A 21078-nucleotide genomic window follows, 5' to 3' on the forward strand; every position below is an offset into this window, starting at 1 on the left:
TGACTGCTCTCATCCTCACCACACCCAGGATGACATCTGAACTGATTCTGGCCCTCGCTTCTTCCAGGAGCCTAATCGTCAAGCTAGTAATGCTGAGTGGGGAGCTGGTGCCTGAGGGGGCGACTGAAGCTGCGGGGGAAGGAGCCCACGGGTGAATCCCTCGCCTGAACCCCTGGAGGGATGACTCCGAGAGACACTCTCCATCCTTCTCTGAGGGTCCCACCCAGGACCAAGGCCCCACTTTCCTTTTTGAGTGGACATCTTAGCAGCACACCCTGATGGTGGCTTTCCTTCTGGTCCTCGCTCTCTCCCTGGTCCTTCACTCTGGTTCCTTCACATCGTCTCCTTAATAATTTTGCTGCCAAACAGCACTTTTCTCAGATCTCTTCTTTTTGGGGTAGTGGGGGGATGGGGAGCCCAGGTCAAGCACTTGCTGAATCCCAGGCCTCACCAAGGGCATGGCAAACGACCACAGCTCACAATCATCGCACGCTTCCAATACGCCAGGCACAGTGCATAGGGCTTTGTGTGAATAGTGTCTTTAATTCTCACCAGCGTTTTACACAGTAGGGACCATTTTTATGCCCATTTTACAGATGAAGATACTGACTCCCAGGGAGGCAACAAAACTTGCCCAGCCAAGTGACACCGCTTAGACTGGGTGAAACTGGGATTTTCAATTCAAGCAGGCAGGATTCTGCTGCACAAAACACTGCCTCCACAATGGATTACTTTTTTTTTTTTTTTAAGATAAATGAATTTGCCTTGTGCCCCGTGAACCGAGGAGTAGGCTGCTCTGAATGCTGAGTGGGTCTCTGAGATGCTGCAATTCAAACTCTGCCTGGAGACAATGAGGACAGAAAACAAGGAACCGGGGGTGGATCTAAATTCATATGGAGGAAGGATGGGCCCCGCTGATGCCCTTAGTCTTGTAATTTTTTAGAATAATTGGAAATGGATTGAAACCCAGAGAGCCCGGACTCCCCGCAGGACGTGAGCTGCCTCCGTCGGCAGCATATTAAAGGGCCTCCTGCGTTCTCTCCGTACGATGACAGCGATAAAATCATTTGTCGTGGCATGAGCTGCGTAGACTCTCTTATTAGAGAAGGCGACTGCCGGCTCCAAGCCTGGCCAAAGCTGACGCGCTGCAGTCAGGGCTTCAGGCCGCGGGCGCGGGCTTCTGCTGCTGGCGGGGTGGGGCTACGGGAGTCTAACTCCTGCCTCCCCGTACTCACACTATCGAAGAAGCACCAAAAAAAAAAAAAGGAGAAATTCTGTGTCTTCACTGGAAAACAGAAAGGCTGCCATCAACAGGCTGGAATGATGAGGGTTCTCTGCAGACCGGAGGCGCTAAGGTGTCGCCAGACAAGCAGAATTCCTAACAGGGGTCCCCTGAACCCTGGAAATACTGCTTTTACATTCAAGCCTATTTTTATCTTGTGGCGTTTCTCAGAGTTTAGCCAGAGAACCATCACAGCATAATCATCTGATTATAATTGTGACTAATCTTGGGAGTACTGAATTGAATGCCAGCCTCCTGGGGTGGGGTGGGGTGGGCTGGGGGTACCAGGAGCCAGCATTTTCCTTAAGCTCCCAGGGGGCCCCTGCACACACAGGAAGCCCAAGTAACACGGGTACAGAGAGTCTCCTGTCCCGTGGTGATGGGAGATGCGGGGCCTGGAACACATGGGTTTGGAGGATCAAGGCCGCTCGGGGCCAAAGCTGAGCAGTTGGAGCGTCTCCGTTCCCTTGTCGGCAGTGGCCTGAGCTCTGCGATCTTACTTCTCTCCCTGCTGGGGTTCCCTGGCCGCCAGCGCTCAGCAGGCCGTGAGGAGCTGGGATCTATTTCGCTGGAGTTTACCACCCCCAGTCCCTGTTGATTTTCAAAAGCCCCAGACTGGGTTCCAGGCAGATCCCAGTCTGTGCCTGGCGCTTCCCAGCTGTGAAGCGGGGCTCGTACCAGTGTTTCTGCGCGGTAAAGGCCCCATTACAACGCCTCCGTTATTGGCGTTAACAAGCAAAAATGCATGTATTTCCAAAAGGAACTACACGTTGCACCAGGCCCTTCCTGTGCCCCGACTCCCAGCAAACCTTAAGGTTTGGGCTTAAAGTAGGAGGCAGGGTCTCTCTTGACAAAGAAGGCTCTTGGCAGTGGGTCGGGGCAGGTCAGAGTCAAGGTCATCCAGGCCCCGATTTACAGCCCACAGGTGAAGGGGGTTCCTGAGAAGGAGGCCTGGGTGGCCTGAGTCTGCAACCAGAGGTCTGGCCTTCAGCCCAGGGGAGCACGGGCCGGCTGGGGTCAAGGTCAGACCCCTGGTTGATACTAGGGGCACTGAGGGTAGAGCAGGGAGCTGGGTGAGGGGGCAAGACTGCAGGCGACCCGTGCTAGTCAGACTCTTAGACCGCGAGGAAGAAAACCAGCTTGAGCTAGCTGAATATAAAAGACACTTATCATTATTATTTTTTAAAATATAGGGATGTCCCAAGGACCCCAAGGATAGCATGCAGCCAGGACTTGTGGGGAAGGTGGGAACCAGGCAGGAAGACTCTCCTCACTGTCTCTTCTGTCTGCCTGCTTGTCTGTCTGCCTCTGTCTGTCTGTCTGATTCTGTCTATGTCTGTTTCTCTCTGTTTCTGTCTGTCTGTCTCTGTCTGTCTGTGTCTGTCTGTCTCTGACTGTCTGTCTGTCTGTCCCCGCCTGTCTGTCTGTCTGTCCCCCCCACCCCGTGCCTTTGCTCCTCCAGGCTTTCTCGGCTCCTCTGGCCTGCACAGCACAGTCTGCTCTTGGCCAGTCCTACTGTGGCCAGGTTTCCATCTCAGACCAGAGCAGCTATGATCACCAGGAGAGTGTGTGGTCCCACCATGGCCGGCTGCTGGGCCTGATGCACTTGGATGTGGGGTTACTCCAAAGTAGAGGGGTTTCTGGGAACTGGCAAAGACTGCCCCCCCCCCCAAGGTATCCACTGCCGAGCTAGTCTGGGGCGGCCCCTTGGCATACGGGGATGACGCAGCCCAGCTCACGGCCCCTGCCCCCACTGCGAATAATTTCTCCTAAAATCCAGGAAGTGTCAGGGGCTGCGTGGTGGGGGAGGGGTCCAGGTTCGGCCCAGACCCCAAACAGGACACTTTACTCCCCCAGCAAAGAGCTGTAATGCGCTGTTTCCTCCCCTGAAGGACGGGGGCAGTGGGGGGCGGTTTATCCCACGGAGAGGATGCAACCCCGCCCCAGTTGAGGTAACACTGAGGAGCCTCCGGGAGGAGGCAGGCGAGCAGTTTCCCAAACTGCAGGTCACTGATCACCACTTACGGGGTGCCTGATTCCTGTCAGCCTTCGGGGAGGCGGGGGGCTGCCCAGGTCTCCTTCCTCTGCCCCGAGCTTGCGGGACAAACACACTGGTGACATTTTAGATAAGCCCCGTGACCTGGAACTCCCTGGGAAGCAGCTCTTCTGCTGGGGAACGGGACGCAGCAGGACCATCGGGCCTGGTAACGCGGAGAGCCTGGCTGGCAGGTGAGGGGCACTCACGGGGGGCAGGGGAACTGCAGTGCTGAGCAGCACCTGATCAAAGCTGGGAACGGAGGGCTCCTGGAGCAAGAGCTGGAGCTCAGACGGAGCCTCTCTGAGGGCAGCCGGCGAGCCGGGCTGTCCGGGGCTGCAGGAGGACGGATGCACTAGCTCGTGGGCAGGGATCTCCGCGCCAGAACTTTCCCAAGCTGGTGGTCAAGGGAAGCCCGACGCTCAGAACCAGTGGGCACTGGGGTTTGATGTCAAAACTTGCCTTCGCCCCTTTACAGTTTGCTTTAGGGAACGTGTGAAAATTCTCAGGGTGTGCTGTTCCGTCATTCCAACCAATGCGGTCGTGATGGACATCGGGCCAGTGCTGTCCACAGTGATGAGAGAGAAGACTCACCGTCATTCTCAAAGCCGGGTCCCTGGCCAGCAGCATCCGCACCATTTGGGAACTTAGACATGCGGATTCTCAGGCCCTGCCCAGACTTGCTGATGCAGACACACTGGGGTACCTGGTCCCCCCGCAGGTGACACAGATGCCTGGGAGAGTCTGACCACCACGGAGGGAGGCGCCTCCTCTCTCCCGACAGCCCCCTCCTCCCGCACCCAGCCAGCCGCCAAGTCCTGCTGGGTCCCCGTCCTCCCGCTCCAGGCCACCCACGCTTTGCTTTACAACTTTTCCTGGTACCTCATTCTCTGCTTGCCCTCCCCCGGCTGATCGGCTCTGCTGCCCGAAGCCAGGCAGGCCCTCCCGAGAGGACGGTCTCTTGCTGCCGGAGGGAGACAGAGCAGAAGCGAAGCAGGAAGAAGACGACGTCCCCGTGCGTCCCCCCAACGAGCCCCTCCAAAACGAGCTCCCGTGATCCGTTCCTCACTGAATTCTGAGGCAAGTCCATGTCTTTTTGGGTCACTGATTCCCAGGTGTTAAAGTTGCCCCAGTCACTTGTAGTTCCAAGATCAGACTTATTTTGATCATTTAAAAAATCCCAGAGGTGTCAAGTCAAAACTTTGAAATGTATCTGATTTAAAGCTTCTCAAACTGCCAATTTATCCCTTCCCATCCTAACTATACTTCAATCAAAACCAAAACCAAAACCAAAAACTTCTTCCCTCTCTCCAGCCTTCCAGAGCCAGAGAGAGGAAACGCGGGTGTCGGGCCCCGTCCACCTGTGCCGTGGCCTGGGGAGTGGCAGGACTGCCCCGTGCGGGGAGGGCCTGGCTGTGCAGGGACTTGGCACTCACTGTTTGGTTCAGTGCCTCTGACAACTCTCAGAGGCAGTCTTCACACTAGGGATCAGGATCAAGTCGCAGGCGTTCCTTGCTGAAACCCTCAGGATAGACTCAGCGGGCCCCCCAGGGCCTAGGACAATGACGCCACCAGAGCCCTCAGGCCATGTCCTTCCCCTCCCTTCCCCCCAACCAGAGCCAAACCACCTTCTTCAGACCCCCTTTCCCGGGCCTGTTACCCTCTCACTTACTATTCCCGAGGGTTGGAGCACTCCCTGCATCCCCAGGCTGGCCACATCCCCCTCATCTTCTGGGTTGGATGTCCTGTCCCTTCCTTGATGAGCTGGCCCACCTGGGCGAGAGGCTTCCGTGGGCCCGGCAGCACCCAGGCCACTGGAACCACTGTCTCTCCCGTACAGAGCTGAGGATCTTGGCAGAACCCTATCAGACACATAATTGTCATGAAAACTTAGAAAATAGTTGGAGATTGAATGAGTGAATAAGAACCAAGGTTCTGCAGCCTCAAGCAGCCAGAACCAGGCAAGCAAGCAGCTGTGCAGACCTGTGTCTTAGTAAGTCCATGTCTCGCGTGTCTGCCTGGACCAGCTGCCTTACGAGAGCACCTGCAGGAGCTTATGGCCAGGGTTGACTGAGTCATGGATTTGTCTTCCCAAAAGTCAGTGCCTTCTTTGGAAAAGGCTCATGGCTTGTTTGTCTTAGTAGAGGCAACACTTAGGCTAGTGTCTTGGGGTCTGAAGTGCTGGCTGAAAGGGTGAATGGATGGATGGATGACAGATGGATGGATGGACAGACGATGAAAGGGTGGAAGGATGGTTGGATGGATGAATGGATGGGTGATTAATTAAGTGTAAATAGAAATCTGATTTGGGAACATTTAGCCTATTTTTTGTGTGTTAGAATGCAAGCTCTGCTTCAGGTTGAAGATGACGTATTTTAAATTGATTTTGTTTTATGTTAGTTTCTTCTGTATTAACTCTTATTTTAGATATAAAATATGTATGATTTTTCTTAATCACCCATTTATTTACTCATTCAACAAATGTTTTTTGGGGTGCACATCTAATCTTTCTATTATTTAACTGAAAACACTGAGCACTTACCATCAAAAGATTGGCTCTGATTTGATTTTGTGTTTTGTTTTCTCTATGGAATAAAATTCAGGGTGGGAGTGACTTGTGTCTTGTAGGTCTTCGGAAATGCACTGCTTTTTGGAAAAGAGTGACTGTCACTCTGACAGAACAAATTAGATAATTGAACAAACTTCCTAGTTGTTTTACTTTTGAAGAAGCAGAGTGTACCTTTCTCCTTGTAGTTTATTAACCCTAAAGTTAAGCATATTTTCCTAGTATGTATGTGAGTCTATTCATCCATCCATCCATCCGACTGTTTGTTCTCACATTCCTATACACGTCTTAGTCTTTCACATGCTGCCTAAAATATTCAAGACGTATATAGTAGTTCTCTACATGTAGAGTACTATATTTAAATGTGTAAACTGTATGTATGAAGCATTCCATATATAAACCTTGTATTTTCATGTGTGAATAATGAACTTGGATCAGTTGACCAGTTCTGGTGATTTCAGATACATCTCTTCTGTTTGGATGCTTTAGCTTTTAGCTCCCATTTAAGTTTTCAGACGCACACAAGCGTGCCCCGGGCACGCGCTCAGTCAGCAGACAACCTGTCAAGCTGGGTCGGAGCCCAGCCTGGCAGCGCCTCGGCGCGACGCGGGATGATGTATGGCCGTGCCACGGCTTGTTATGTCATGTCCCCGGATGACTGTGTAATTAATTGGATGCCATCTGATGAAGCAGCCGGTTCGACATGTAAGAAATAAAAAGTTGTCCATGCCCCGTGGAGCACATCTGTTTAATGGCATAATTCAAATTAATTTCCAACAATTCCGTAGGCGCTCCTGGAACCGTTCTGCATCTCTGCCTGACGTCCTCCCCGGTGCCATGAACGAGGCGCCGGAGAGCCACTCAGTGCGGCAGCTCCTGAGTCCACTCACAGGAAGCACATTTTAAAAAACTTTTTTATTTAAAAAAAAATTTTACGCCAATGAAATTGGAGAAAGAGTACACACAGTTCCTGAATACCTGCCCCCACCTCCCCCAGTACCAAGGCCTCACACAGCCACTCTGCAGTGATCAAACCCAGGAACTCACTGTTGCTACAACCCTGTGAACTAACACATAACCTTATTCCAGTTTTCCTGACTGTCTCTGATGCCCTCTTTCTGGTCCAGGATTTAGCGGCCGCACTCCTTGGTCATCTCTAATCTGGGGCACTTCTTTTGGCCTGTCTTTGTCTTTGATGACCTATTTTTAAGAGTACTGGCCTTTGGTGGTGGTTTTTTGTAGACTGTCCTTCAACCGGGGTCTTTCTGTGTTTCCTTGTTGTTGGGTTGAGGTTATACATTTTGGCAAAAATACCCTGAAGGTGCTATTGTGTCCTTCTCAGGGACTCACAGCAGGATGTAGGTGACCACGGTGTGCCCCGTGACTGGGGGGGTTAACCCGGACCACGTGGTTAGAGTGGTATCTGCCAGGTTTCTCCACTGTCACGTTATTAGTTCTTCTTTCTGTTTAATAGGTATCTGGTGGGAAAATAATTCAGGACTATTCAAAATCTTTTTTCTTCTTATCTTTTCGGTCACAAGTGTTAGCATCCATTTGTGTGCATGACAATTATTGGTGTGGTGTTGCAGAATGGTGATTTTCTATTTCTGTCTTCCATTTCCTGCTACATTCGTTAACTGGAACTCTTCTGTAAGGAAGAGCTGCTCCTTCTCCCACTTATTCTTTATTAAATTCTTTTATTTTTAATAATGTTTTCAGGTAACCGTGGTTATCGATTTTGATACTACACTGAAACAACACAACTGGCAGGTTCTTAGAGGTTATTTGCAATGTGGAACCTCAGACTCTATCATGGACTATTGTCAAATCCATTGCATTAGAATCCATAGGTCTGTCTTGCACATTTAATAAATCTTGTACTAACGTGTAATTTTTTAAATAGTGCATTATTTCACCAAGTTATATAGATTTTAGAATGTTGACACATTTAATTAAGATTATCAAATAATCACCTTTGTTAATATCACCACGGATCCCACTAGAAGAGTTTGTCAGTACTGGGAAGCTGTCAAGATGAATTTTCTCAGGAGAGCTTACATTTCATCATCGGCAATAAATAATGTCTGTTGATTTTCTAGAAGGGAGAAACTCACATTCATTTTTGAGAAAGTATATGCCAAGTAACTAAATCTAAATAATCACAGCTTCTCTGTCAGTCATTCTAAAGTAAAAATGGCATCGTATAAAAAAGAGGCTAGGTCAGCACATAAAAATTATTTTCCTTGGGGCGTAGCGCTTGGGAACAGCAGGAGTCTGTGTGCACTTCCCAGTTTATTCTACCAGGTACCCTAAGATATGGAATCAAGAAAGATGATTTAATAGTTAATAATTTATAATACTACAACCAGACTATTTCTCAGTAAAACTTGCTTTTTTATTCTGCAATTAAACGGTAGTGAAGAATGTAATAATCACCACTGCTGTTGGGTCTAGTTGCCTCTAGTCCGGCTGCGTTTGACCTCAGTGCACATGTCAGCCCAGTGGAAAAGGTAAATAAATTCCCGGCCGTGTTATGAAAATAGTTTTGACCCCCTGGGTCCCGTGAAAGGATCTCAGTGACTTCAAGGGTTCCACAAACCGTGCTTTGAGAACCACTGTTCTGAGTAAACCAGGGAGACTCTGCAGACTGGCTCCCGCCTCTCCGCCCCTCGTCACGTCCTGGGGTCCCTCTCCCTGCTCTCTCTCCTCCTCAGTTGCTCTTTCCATCAACATGAGCTGCACACACTTCCTTCATTCCGTCGGTTGTCATTCTTTGACATCGTTATTTATTTTTTTGTTCAAACCGTTCCAGATTTGGATACCGGAAATGCCTTCAAGATGGCTACCCTGGTTTTTTGGGTTTCTCCTTTGACAAACTTCCAACATTTTTTCCCAGAATTCACATGAGGTGTATCTCTAAATACTGTATCATTATACTTTCTTATTAGGTAATTACTTTTTCATAGCAGAGAGGACTTTGCATTGTTGCCCCACTCTTAATGAAGTGGATTCTAGGCCCAGGACTGTTCTCGCGTTATTTGTGTTCCCAGAAGCTGGTGGAGCATCTGACATGTGGTGGGTGCTCCACACACAGGTCCTGATAAACCAGGGCATTGGAACCCGGGTGCTGGGGTGAGAGGCAGCCCAGGGCTTCTGGAGTCCAACTCCCGGGGCAGCTCCCCCACCAACCCTTGCCACGTTCAGCCTGAACACAAATCACCTGGGATCTTATGAAAGGGCAAATCCTGACTCAGTGGGCCTGGGGGAGGCCCGAGACACTGCATTCCCTGCCAGCTCCCATGAGATGTGGATTCTGTTGATGGAGGACCGGACTTTGAGTGGCCAGGTGCCCAGGTTCAAATCTCACACATGTACTACCTGCTAACCAGGCGACCTTGTCGGGTCACTTGAACTCGTCTGAGCTTAGTTTCATCGTCTGTAAAATGGGAGTGACCACGGTGGTACCTGTCTCAGGGACTGCTGCGAGAATTAAGGAAGCTTGTGAGCATGCGGGCATGTCGCAGGAGCTGGCTGGTGGCCACGTGTTGATACCTATTTGTTAGCAACAAGGAACAACAGTGGTTTCTGTTGTTTGCTTCTCTGAACAGTGACCTTGATGAGTCCTTTCCCTTCTCCTTCCTGCATTTCGGGGCCCTGGATTTCAGGGCTCAACACTGAGTCGTGGGAAGCAGCTGACCGGCAGAGAGCATGAGGTTCCCCAACTCCCAGCAGGCGAGCACACGTGGGCCCACCTAGTCACGTCATCTGGCCTGGATGCCGACAGAACACAGGGTACAGGCTGCAGGGGAGGACCTGGGGTGGACGTCAGCATGGAAGGCAGCCGCACTGGTCATGTTTGCTTGAGGGGCAGCCTGGAGATGCCTGAGGTTACAGAGCAGCTGGAGTCCCTCTGTGCCTTCCTTGGGCGCAGAGACTCCACTGTGTGAGGGTGGGTCTCTCTGCTGGACCGTGCAGGGAAGGGACAGTCACGGGCCGTCACCTGGCCTAGGGTTGGGCTCCTTCTCTCTGACGGAGCACACGCTGCCTCCTCAAAAGACCAGAGAGGAAATGGTGGTTGGTACTTGTAGACCTGCCTATACCTGGCATACACCTGGGGGAGGATGTGGATGGAGTGGCCATGTCTCGGATGCTCGGCTCTACATGGTGTGACCTTCACACGTCTCACTCTGGTCCTCACCGTGCCTCTAGGAGGGAGGAATCACATCACCCAATAGCAGAGCGGGGAGCTCTGGCTCTGAGAAGGCAAGGGAAGCGTCCGATGTCACACCTCCTGTGAGTGACACCATCACCAGGTGCCCAAAGCCTGCTCTTTCTGCCCCACCCACTGTCATAGGACCTGTCCTCCAGGTGCTGAAAGACACCAGGGGAGACAGCATGGGTCTGGCACAGTGTGCAGCACCCAGAGATGTTATATGTGCGTCACTGGTAGAAAACCCCTCCTCAGGAGGCTCACGAGCCCCGAAGTAAGCTCAGTGTTTTGGGGCATGGGAACCGCCCCCCTCACCCCAGACTGTTTGGCAGGTGTCATCTGAACGTCCGTGATGCTTGATCACTGGCCCTTGTGTGCTGCAGGCCGGAGGGCCAAGCACGGCTCTCAGCCGGGAGGGCGCGTGTGTCTGTGTGGGAGCCCCTCTGTCTGATTCCACGTGGGCTGATTAGAAGCAGGATTTCCTTCACGTCTTGGCACACGTCTTCACCGCCAGCATTTCACTCCATGTGTGCCTGTTTCCTGGGGGAGGAAAACACTGAGTGCCCAAATGCGGGACCCAAAACCCACGCAGGAGGGTGGACGTGGCCTGAATTTGTGCTGCCTCAACCACAGGGGCGAAGGGGCCACTGGGGGGGTGCCAATGGGTTGTGCCCCCAGCGCCTCAAACATACAGTGGGTAGCAGGGGAGAGACCAACGTGGCCCCCACTTATTTATGGAATAAGTATGTCGGTTTCACGGGTTTAACAACAAACAAGACACCTGAGGGCCCTGACCCCCTGGAGTGTGTTTACGGGGAGTCGGACAACGATTAACTGGAGATGCAGCTGCAGTGAAGAAAACAGGAAAGGCTGGTTTGACAGAGAAGTTGGGGGATTAGGCTGGGGCTCAGGGAAGCATCTCTTAGGATGTGACATTCAAGCCCAGCCAGTGATAAGCGGACCAGCCACATGGAGGCCGGGGAGCAGGAGGGTCCCAGCACCTGAGTCAGAGGTCCGAGCCCGTGCACAGCCTGGTGGGCTGAGACCCTGCCTGGTACCTTCTCTCCGATGGTGCATTTGCCTGGAGTCTAGCATCAGTCTGCCTGACCCTCTGATAGCTTCATCGTGTTATGCACAGGTGGTGTGCCTGTGGGCCACGTGGAGGGGTGTCTACTTACTACCTCTATCAGGGTTCAGGTTGTGGTGGGGAGCCCATAAAAAGACCGGCAGGGCCACTACTCTCCTGCAAGCACCATCCAGTTCTCTGGCCCAGAGGCTTTATCTCCCTTTTTGCCTCTGAAACAGCTTACTTACCCCTAAAATTCTATTGGTTCCCTGAGCTCACTTCTGATTGGTTATTTTCTTCACTCCTGATTGGTTATTTCTCTCACTCCTGATTGGTCCATTTCCCTAACTTCTGATTGGTCCAGTTGTAGTACTTCATTTGCATGGAGCTCACTCCTGATTGGTTATTTCTCTCCCTCCTGATCAGGCCATTTCTACAAAGCTTGTTCCTAATTAGTCAACTTTCGTTATACCTCATTTGCATATGATGTTGCGAAGTGTAAACTGGCAGCCTATAAAAACCAGTGTAAACCTACAGCTGAGGTCCAGAGCTTGTCGTATTAACGCTTCTGGGCCTGCTGGCGTAGTAAACCTGAGTTCTCCAAGTCTCCAAGTGCTGCGTGGTCTCTTGCCTGCATCCAGGTTGCTATCACAATATGGAGCTGTAACACATTTTCCCATAACAAGATGACCTTGGACAAGTAATTTAAGTTCTCAACATTTTCATTTTTAAAATGGGAATGATATCTTTCTGGCAGAATTGTGAGGAATATGATGATACATGTGTAACTGAGCACAATGCCTAGTACACAATACATGCTGAATAAATGAAATACATACGCCTACGTACCACTCTTGTCCCGTATACTCATTACACATGCATTTACGTGTATTAAACACGCAGGTGTGTTTAATGCCTTAGCATGTATCTGCACACGGCCCTGCAGCTGATACCCTCTTGAACCCTACATTCCACTAGATTTACGAAGGAAACAAGGCAAAAGAAACAAACATTCATTAAAATCTGATTATTCCTTGTTTTCTGCTTAATGCTGTTCCCCCGAGCCATCTGGGAACAATTTATTGAAAACCATAATTGTGCATTAAATATTGCAATTTGTTCCAGACTCTGTCTATGGAGTAAGCGATATGGAGATGGATTGTACAGTCAGCACGTCGGCGGCCCCGCGGCTTCCCCACCCCGACAAGTTTCACCGTCTCCACGGTTCCCTCATCTTTCAGGATCCTATCAGAAAGAGTAAATGCTGGTTTCAAAAAACACGTTGTGCAGGAGAAGGAAGCAGCAGCGCGAGGAAAGCATCTCTGTGTTCAGCGCCAGAGGAGGTAGGTCAGGGAGAGGCCTGCGCAGAAAGGCGGCTTCTCTTCCTCTCTGGGGGAGGGTCCCAGGGACCCCCGAGGGCTCTGCAGCTCTGTCCCTGGGAAGGAGCGGTGCAGGCATTCAGCCCCGAATTCCTGCCTGCATTAGGAGAGGGCTTCCCTAGGATGCTTGGCTTTGGGAGATCTGGTGACTGTCCCTGTTGCTCCGTGGGCCCCAGAAGTGGGTGTCTGTGGAGGTGGAGGTGGGACAGAAGCCAGGCTGTTGGGCTTGGGTTTTCTGATCTGGATGGACCTGATTGCTGGTGGCTGTGTGCTCGGGGAAAACTGTTTTCTCAGCCCTGAAGTAGGATTTAAGGAAAAGCAAGAGGAAATCTTCAATGCAGAAAATGTGGATAAAAAAATAGGGAGAGAAACCAAAGCTTTGGGGAGACGGGACACAGAAAGAGACAAACAGGGCTTGAGGTTCGCCGCTCCTGCCTCCGCGGGCCGCGGCCGGCGCCTCGAGGGTTTAAGGGACTTGCTGTGGTTTCCCCCCTGGCAAGTCTCCGGGCGGGATTCAAGCCTCAGCCACCTGCTCCCACCTGGGGCATCTCTGGGGCCCCTCTCTCCGCTGGCACCCACCTGCTCAGGCTCCCTCAGTGAGGGTCCCTCTGACCCTGGGAGCGGGTCCACACCCCCCACCCCCAGCTCACTCAAAGCCCTGAGTGCACTCAGGGCAGGTGAGTGACAGCTGACTGGTGGTGGGAGGGCATGAATGGACGATGAAGGCGCAGCCCCCAACGTCCCTACCCTTTGGCAGCACCCTGTTTTGCATCACTTGGTCTAGCCACACGAGTAATAGTCACAGCTTTTCCACTCCCCTCTCTGCTCCCACCCCACCCTTCCCACCACCACGCTTGTCCTAGGATCCACCTTCAACTTGACACCAGTGAACGACGGCTTCCGGAATGAAAGGCGCAGGAATCAGCACTTCTGTGGGCGCTGGTCCCATGCCCCGTGTTGCTGTGGTCTGGAGTCCCTTCCGTGAGTCCCCCTTGAGAAGGAGGGTGTGAGGGTCAGTGGACCCACTGGGCAGGCGGCTCAGGCACCCAGCCCGCGTCCTGGCAGAGGTGTTGGGGAGGGAGCCAAAGATGGCACCTGCTTCTTATCATCATGGTCAGGGAGGCCTCAGAGCAGAGGGAAACAGAGCCCTGGGGACAGGAGCGTCGGTCTCTCTGCATCCCACCACGACGGGACGCTGCTGGGCCAGAGCAGGGGCCTGAGGAGGAAGGGAGCGGGGCTGCGCCTGTACAACTTCAGCGGGTCCTCTGGTCCCCCTTCCTGCTCCTCCCACACCTGCCGACGCTGCAGCTCCTGGAGCCGGTGGGATCCAGGCAGCGGGTGGGCAGATGGGTTTCCACTGCTCTTAGTTGCCAGTGCGTGTAAATACTGCCTGGTGTCAGGATTTCCAGACCTTCCCTGCGCTCCTGGTGCTGTCAGTTTCATGCACCTGTGTATCCACATGTGCTGGCCCTTGATGGGAGCAGGACCTCCAGGCAGCATTTCAGAAAGTAAGAGGGGGTGTCTCAGCTTTGTAAAATGTACACATTAAAGGTTTACACACACACACACACGCACACATGCACATATCCCCGTACCTAGAAAACACTCTGGAAAGCAATGAAAGTAAAAAAGTCATAAACCACAAAGTTATAAGTTACTATATTTTGTTGGTATTTTTTTCCCTTTACATTTAACAATTTTTCTATCAAAATCAAAAAGAAGCAAATACCATGGTTAAAACAAGCTGTTGGGAACAGGATATTGACAAATATAAACATATTTAGGTAATTTTTTGAGGGTGTAGCATGTCTTCACTGTGCTCAGGTGTCAGCTCCCTCGAGTCTCAGTCCCGCCTCCCCCTCTGACCGTGTCCACCTGTTCATGGTCGTTGACTTCCCAGGGCTTCAGCTTCCCCACCTGGAAAACAGAAATAATAATAGCCCCTGCCAGACAGTGTCATCCCAGCAGTGAGGAAGTTAGCTTCCCCTTATGAAATGTATCATCGCCCATGAAATCTACCTCTTCACATACTCACCATGCCTTCGGTTTCAGACAGCACACTTTTACCCACGAGCACAGCCCACTGAAACACTTAGGTTGAACCCTAACGGAGAAGAATGGGATAAAGGATGAGCGTGTCCGTGACATTTTATTTTTTTTCTTTCAAAAAGCGAAAGGGTAAAGTTGTTAGGACAAATGGGTGGTTGTGTCAGTGAGATGAGAACCTGTGGCATCAGAAACTGCTGCTGGAGACTGAATCTGGCCGGAAGGGTCTCTGTTCCAGTCTAGGGCAGGGCAACGGCGGGGTTCCCGGGGTCATCTGAGGCTTTGCGCTCCGCCTGCCCGGCTGGCGCACGTCCCCAGGCTGCTGTCCATGGAGTCACAGGAGCCGGAGGCCCAGCTCTGCCCTCCCACACGGCTGCTTCTCCCTTCCCGCTTCCAGTCCTGTTAAATCTGAGCTGAGGCTCTGCGGGATGGAAGCTTTGGGCACCCACACTCACGCTGGTGGCATGCTGCCTCCCGAGCCCACAGTTCAAGCACCTGGGGCGGGTAGGTTCCGCAAACAAAAATAGAGGGTGTCTAGTCAAATTTAAATTCAGATAAACAACAATTTCTTTCTTAGTGTGAGTATATCCCGTGGCATATGTGGGCTATATTTACACTGCAACAAATTCGTGGTTGCTTCCCTGAAATTTAATTTTAACTGGGCAGCCTGCGTGTGGTCTGGCGGCCCTCCCTGCCCCACAGACACTGTGCCCACCAGGAGGGTATTTAGGCAGCACCGCAGGACGCTGGCTAGAAGGGTAAGGGGAAAATGCCCAGTTCAGGGGCAGGTGGAGAACTAAATTAAAGTCAGTAAATCACAGCCCCCGGACAACTCTGGCCCCATCCCTTGTTTTTATAAATAAAGTTCTACTGGGACACAGCCATGCCTGTTTGCTTACAAACTGTCCATGACTGCCCTCAGGCTGCAATGGCAGAGCAGGACCCATGTGACAGAGACCATGGGGCCCGCAAAGCCCGAGGTATCTACTGTCTGCCCTCAACAGAGACCAGCGTGCTGACCCCTGGGATGGGAGGCAGGCATGACGGCTACCGAGAGCCGGCTCTGCTCCAGACACTGCCCGGGCTATGTTAGCCCACCCTCTTCTCAAACTGATCCTCTCCAAAGGGCCAGGACTGCAGCCCAAGGAGGTCAGCGTTCCAGCGCAGGCTCCTTGGGACTCAAAGCGCAGGACGATTGGAAGGACGCAAGTCTCAGAGAACCAGCATCTAGACACGTCTAGCTGGGTCCACAGGAGTTGGTGCCAGCGGGACCGGGGCCTCCCTCCACCTCTCTGGGTGGCACGGCCCCTCGTGCCTGGCTGTCCCTGAGACCAGGCTCTGCTCTCTGGAGCTTCCTCTTGGAATCACTCGTGATTCAGCTGGCAGCCTCAGCCCCTGAGATTAAGGATGCTCAGGCCCAGGGCGATTACTTCGCCTCACCGAGTCTTTGTCCAGTGCACTGACCCTAAGAGAGAATCCAATCGAAGCATCGAGGACTCCCAGGCCGGGGGCCATGGGCAGGGAAGCAAGTGGTGTGGGTTCACCGGGCAAACCGACTCACCGTCTGGGACAGTCATGCCGCTTGCGTGTGATGGGGGTGGTCTGCAGGGTCCGGATCCCAAGCACTAATGCCTCACCGAGGTGGGGGCCGGACGATGCAGGGACGCCCACAAACGTGCTCTCCTTGCATGAGCACTGTGGACAGGCAGCCTAGCATTTGAATCCAGCCTGACCTCAGGAGAAGCAGCAGCCAGCCATACAGGACAGATCATCACAAAGTGCCCTTGTCCCGAGGGCCCTGCCAGGTTGTTGGCAGGAGCCGGGCTGCTGGGACAAGGGGCCTGAGCGCTTCAGGCCAAGGCACGTTGTGGCCTGTGGGAAGGCCCTTGGCGATTTAGGGCATCTGCCCAGGCAAGGGCTGGGTCTGTTTCTTCTCAACTCAAGGGTCATGGACATTATCTCTCCCCCCACTGTTACCGAGTCCAAACTCATTCTGCTCGCCACATGACAGGCCAATAAATCGAGAGGTGAGTTGTTGGGGCAAGGAACGGCGACTTCATTCAGAAGGTCAGCAGACCCAGATGATGGCAGACTGGCGTCCTGGAGACCCGTCTTCCCCAGGGCAGCATTCAGGCTCCTTTTATACTAAAAGGGGAGGGGGTGTGGTTGGTTGTTGTAAACTTCCTGGTGTTGGAATCCTTTGTTCCTGCAGCTGTCCCCGTAGGTCAGGTCATGGCGTTCCTGTAAACCTCCAACAAGACAAGTGTTATTCCCTGCTCTGCAACCTTTTATCTCTGTATGAACGGGGAAGTGTTACAGGTCGGAGCTCGATACTGGGCTCTCCCAGGTGTTTCAGGCTCTAGGCAGCATTCCTTTACAAAAGGTGAAGAACCAGTGTGACTGAGCCCGGGAAACAGAGCACAGGGTTAGCGCCAAAGGAGCAGATCCAATATGGAGTCAGATTTGTTCTTCCCTGTTACACTCTGACCCAAAGGCAATGTAAATATGAACTGGGGGAAGCAAAATGGACCTGCTGCCTGACGGTGTCTGCCTAGGAGAGCCCCTCGGGCCCACAGAAGCAGCTCAGCAGCTGATTCTTGGCCGAGGCTCCTGGATGCCTGGTGGAGGTGGAAGCTCTGGTGCCTCTGCCTGGGAGAGATGCTATGAAAGGGGAAGGGCCAGGCAATTAAAAAAGACAGCAAGAGGGTCAAGGAAATGAGAACGTTAAAACAGGAGAACATGTGACTATAAATTCCCTGCCTTACATGCCCCGCAGCCCAGCCAGGGACACCTTACTTGGGAGGAAGTGAGTAAACCTGGCCAGCTGCCTTCCTGTCGGTGACCGTCCTGTGCCCACTTCCTGTGTGTCCAGGTGGCTAAGCCAGAGGTCACTGGAGGGGATGTTTCCACCTCGGGTGACCACGGGCAGGTCCTACATGAACCCAGAGATTCAACCCACATGTTTTCTTTTTAGTCCAAATCTTCAGCCCGCCTAGGCTGCTTCCGGTCTGTGGAGGGAGGGACTCTTTGACTCTCCTGGCTCACTCTTGCCTCCACTCATTTTTTTTCCCATCATGTATTTAGCCCCCTACTATGTTTCATAGGGTTCGAATTGTCCATTTCTCTTCATTTTTTAAACTTTAAGCAGCAAACTAAAATATCCCAAATCCTAATGTACAAAGCAGATAAGAGAGTGATGATAATCTTTAGGCAGATGTAACGTACATATGTTGTGTGTGACTGTATGAGCATATTCGGAAATCTGCACAGTTGGCAGGACTGTGAGGCACCTGGTAATCTGTGGGGGCACAGCTGGAAATCCTCCCGCCCGCCGCCCGCATCCCTACCTGAGCACCCGCCCTCCCCCTTTCCTGGACCCTATCAGGCTGACAGGAGGGTGGTCTGAGTTTTTCAGCCGCCTTTGCAGCACTGAGCCTTGGGGATCCAGCCCTTGAGGGGTTGGTTTTAACAAGATTCAGCTGAATTTCCCAGCAGCCACAGGTACCAAAAGTGGATTGTTGGAATATCAATCCCCAACCCCATTTTGGTTGATGAAAGTCTGCCTTACCTGTCTGCCCTTCAGGTATGCTTCTCTTGTTCTGAAGTCTTTTCCCACATCATCACGAACATCATGGGATTTGGACTTACCCGAGATGGCCCTGAATGCCCTCCTGCCTGCCAGTGTCCTTCTTGAGGTCTGGTGTTTGCAACTAAACCTGGCACTTAGGGTTTGCACTTTCTGGGGTGGGACCGAGGGGGCCACGGCCTTTGATCTGGGCTCCCCGCTCATGTTCCGATGGCATGTCAACCGGCACGACGGCAGACTCAACTCCAAGGAACTCTGCAGTCGACTAAAACGTCTAAGATTTCTTCACATACGTGTTTCTCCCAGTCAAATCTTTTTGGCTGTACACATGCTTAGATGCATTTTTGAACCCAGGGGCAAATTTTTAAAGATACTTTCTTTCTGCATATTTACTCTTTTGCTCTAGTTCTCAAGGTTTTAGAGGCTTTATCCTGGTCGATGTACCGAGTTGAATTATGTCCCCACCAAAGATTGCTCCAAACCCTAACCCCCTGCACCTGTGACCATCAACTGATGTGGAAAGAGGGTCTCTGCAGATATAATTAAGTTACAACAAGGTCACACTGGGGAAGGGTGGCCCCCATCCAATGACTGGTGTTCTTATAAGAAAAGAGAACCGCCAGGAGCTAAGTAGAGGCAGGAAGGGGCCTCCCCGACAGCCTTCACATGGAGCGTGGCCCTGTCAACACCTTGATTTTGGATTTCTGGCCTCCAGAAAGGTGAGAGAATACATTTCGGTTGTTTTAAGCCACCCAGTTTGCAGTCCTTTATTAAGGGAGCCCCAGAAAACTCACACAGCCATGTGTTTTATTAAATTTTCTTCCCTGTTTTGTATCATCCACCAATTTCATCCATTTCACAAAAGCCCACGATTCTTCACGTGGAATTCTCTGCCTTGATCAAAATGGAAGCACTGTTGACAGGCTGGAGCCACTGGAGTTAGTCCAACGTGGCCGTGTGGCCATCAGCGTTGAGATACTCACTGGCTATTAGTGTGGTGATCACAGAGTTACCTCCTGTTCTCCACTAAGGAAAATGAAGCCTCTCTCGTGTGTCAACAGTTGACCATCATGCCTTCCCCGGAACGACACCCAGTGGCCACATGGTGGCCACATGCCTGGGCACGCTGGGTTCCGATGTCACTTTCCAGCGTTCCCACTCTGTGAGTGGTCCTGCAGAAACCCCAGGGTGGGGGGGAATACCCTAAAATTCATGTTGGGGAAAAAAAACCAAAACATGTTTCCTTATGAAACTTGATATCTGAAACAAACAGAAAATGTATTAGTTCAATGTGCCATATGAAGTTTACAGAATCAGTGAGTCAGTTTTCTCTAAACAATGTGTGATGCAGGTTATGTGATCTGATTACAGAGGGAGAAAACAAGAGCTGAGTTGGGATTTACGCCCACAGAGGACGGCCGCCCAGCCTTTCACTTGGAAAGTGTCATGAGCTCTGGTCATCCCTGGTCTCTGCATCCTGGTACATGACACAGGGGTGAAGTGTGCTGCGTGGAAACACAGTCCCCCGGTGTGCTTTAAAACACTGGCTTTGTGGTCACACGAGTTTAGAAAATATCGTGTTTTATATTCTCCTCCCAGAGACTCGTAATTCACATTGCAGTATTAAAAACGACCCCCCAAAATGCTGCAGTAAATAAACCTATTTAAACTGGGTTTAATTGGTGATTTATAGGCTTGTCTGAGCACAGGGCTCCTTTGTTATTTAACACCTACTAGCGCCCCATGGTATTACCACTCTGAAGGATAGTCCTTGGGAAAAGCTGTGGCAAAATGTTCTCATGGATTAAGACCATTTCTTTGTTTCCAGATTCCTCACTTTCCTTAGTGCAGCTTTGTGGCAGGTGGCCTCGGTCGCTGCGGGACCACAGACGAGGACGCCAGACAACGTTCCTTTGTAAGTTTTGTCAATGCAAAGGGACTAATCGAACCACAGGTCAATTATAAAACGATGACTCAAGACAATTTTACCAGTGGTAATGGTTTTTAAGAGCGGAAACATGACCCACAGTTTGAGTTGATACTAATGGCGTGAAAGTTTGAATTCCTTTTGCAAAATAATTCATTCAGCAATCTCTGCTGATTTCCACCGGGTGGGCTAAAACGGGATAGGTACCTGATTCTGAGAGGGCCCACCGCCCTCCCCCCGCAGGCTGACATCGGGGTGGATGGAGCCCCTCCCCTGTGCTCATCAGTAGGTCCCCGTGACTTCCACTTTTCACTCTTCCTGTGTCTTCTCGGACGCCATCCTGGTACAGAGCTGTCGTTTGTTGCCTGTTCAGATGAGAACATTTGCTGATTTTCAGTATTGCTTGTTCATTTTCCATGAAGGTCATGTATGTGGCACGGGGGTTGGGGTGGCATGGGTCAGGCGGGGAGACCCCCCGGCTGGTTAATGGGGTGGAGCTGTGTGCTCCTCCTGTGTGTCTGCTCTGCCCGTGTCCTTAGTGTGTCAGTGGGGACCATGTCAGGGCTGCCCCACGCCTGCGTACGCAATAGGAGGTTTCAAAAGCAAGAAGCCTTGAAGTGTGAAATGAGATCCACGGAAAGAAGATGAGGAGGCGTCAGAAAATGAGGGATGGGGAAGATGAGCAAAGTCTGGCACAACCTCAAGATGGGGACCGACACACAGCAGGAAGTTGGTAAGCTGTCACTCTCACGCGGCCCAGCTGGGTCTGCACGGAAGCCTAGGAATCCTGGGGAATGATGCCCCACCTTAGAGTCTGAACTTACTTCTCATATCCTCCCAACCGCATCTCTCAACACGTATCTGTGTATCAGACAATAACCAGCATCGCCAAGGCTGTGTGGAAACCAGAACCCTCACAGACTGCTGGCGGGAATGTAAAATGGTGCAGCTACTTTGGAATACAAGGTTAGATAAACATAG

The 21078-nt window shown here is 51.7% G+C and overlaps 1 long non-coding RNA gene across 1 annotated transcript; it reads right to left on the reverse strand.

Moving 5' to 3' along the window:
- Window positions 1-14250: 14250 nt before the first annotated feature.
- Window positions 14251-16263, reverse strand: LOC116663821. Its single transcript, XR_004320184.1, has 3 exons — window positions 16146-16263; window positions 14574-14642; window positions 14251-14455 (listed from the first exon to the last, which is right to left on the reverse strand). It is a non-coding gene; the product is annotated as an uncharacterized LOC116663821 (long non-coding RNA).
- Window positions 16264-21078: the final 4815 nt, after the last annotated feature.

Source organism: Camelus ferus, chromosome 5 (assembly GCF_009834535.1).
Source record: "Camelus ferus isolate YT-003-E chromosome 5, BCGSAC_Cfer_1.0, whole genome shotgun sequence".
Taxonomy (NCBI): Eukaryota; Metazoa; Chordata; class Mammalia; order Artiodactyla; family Camelidae; genus Camelus; species Camelus ferus.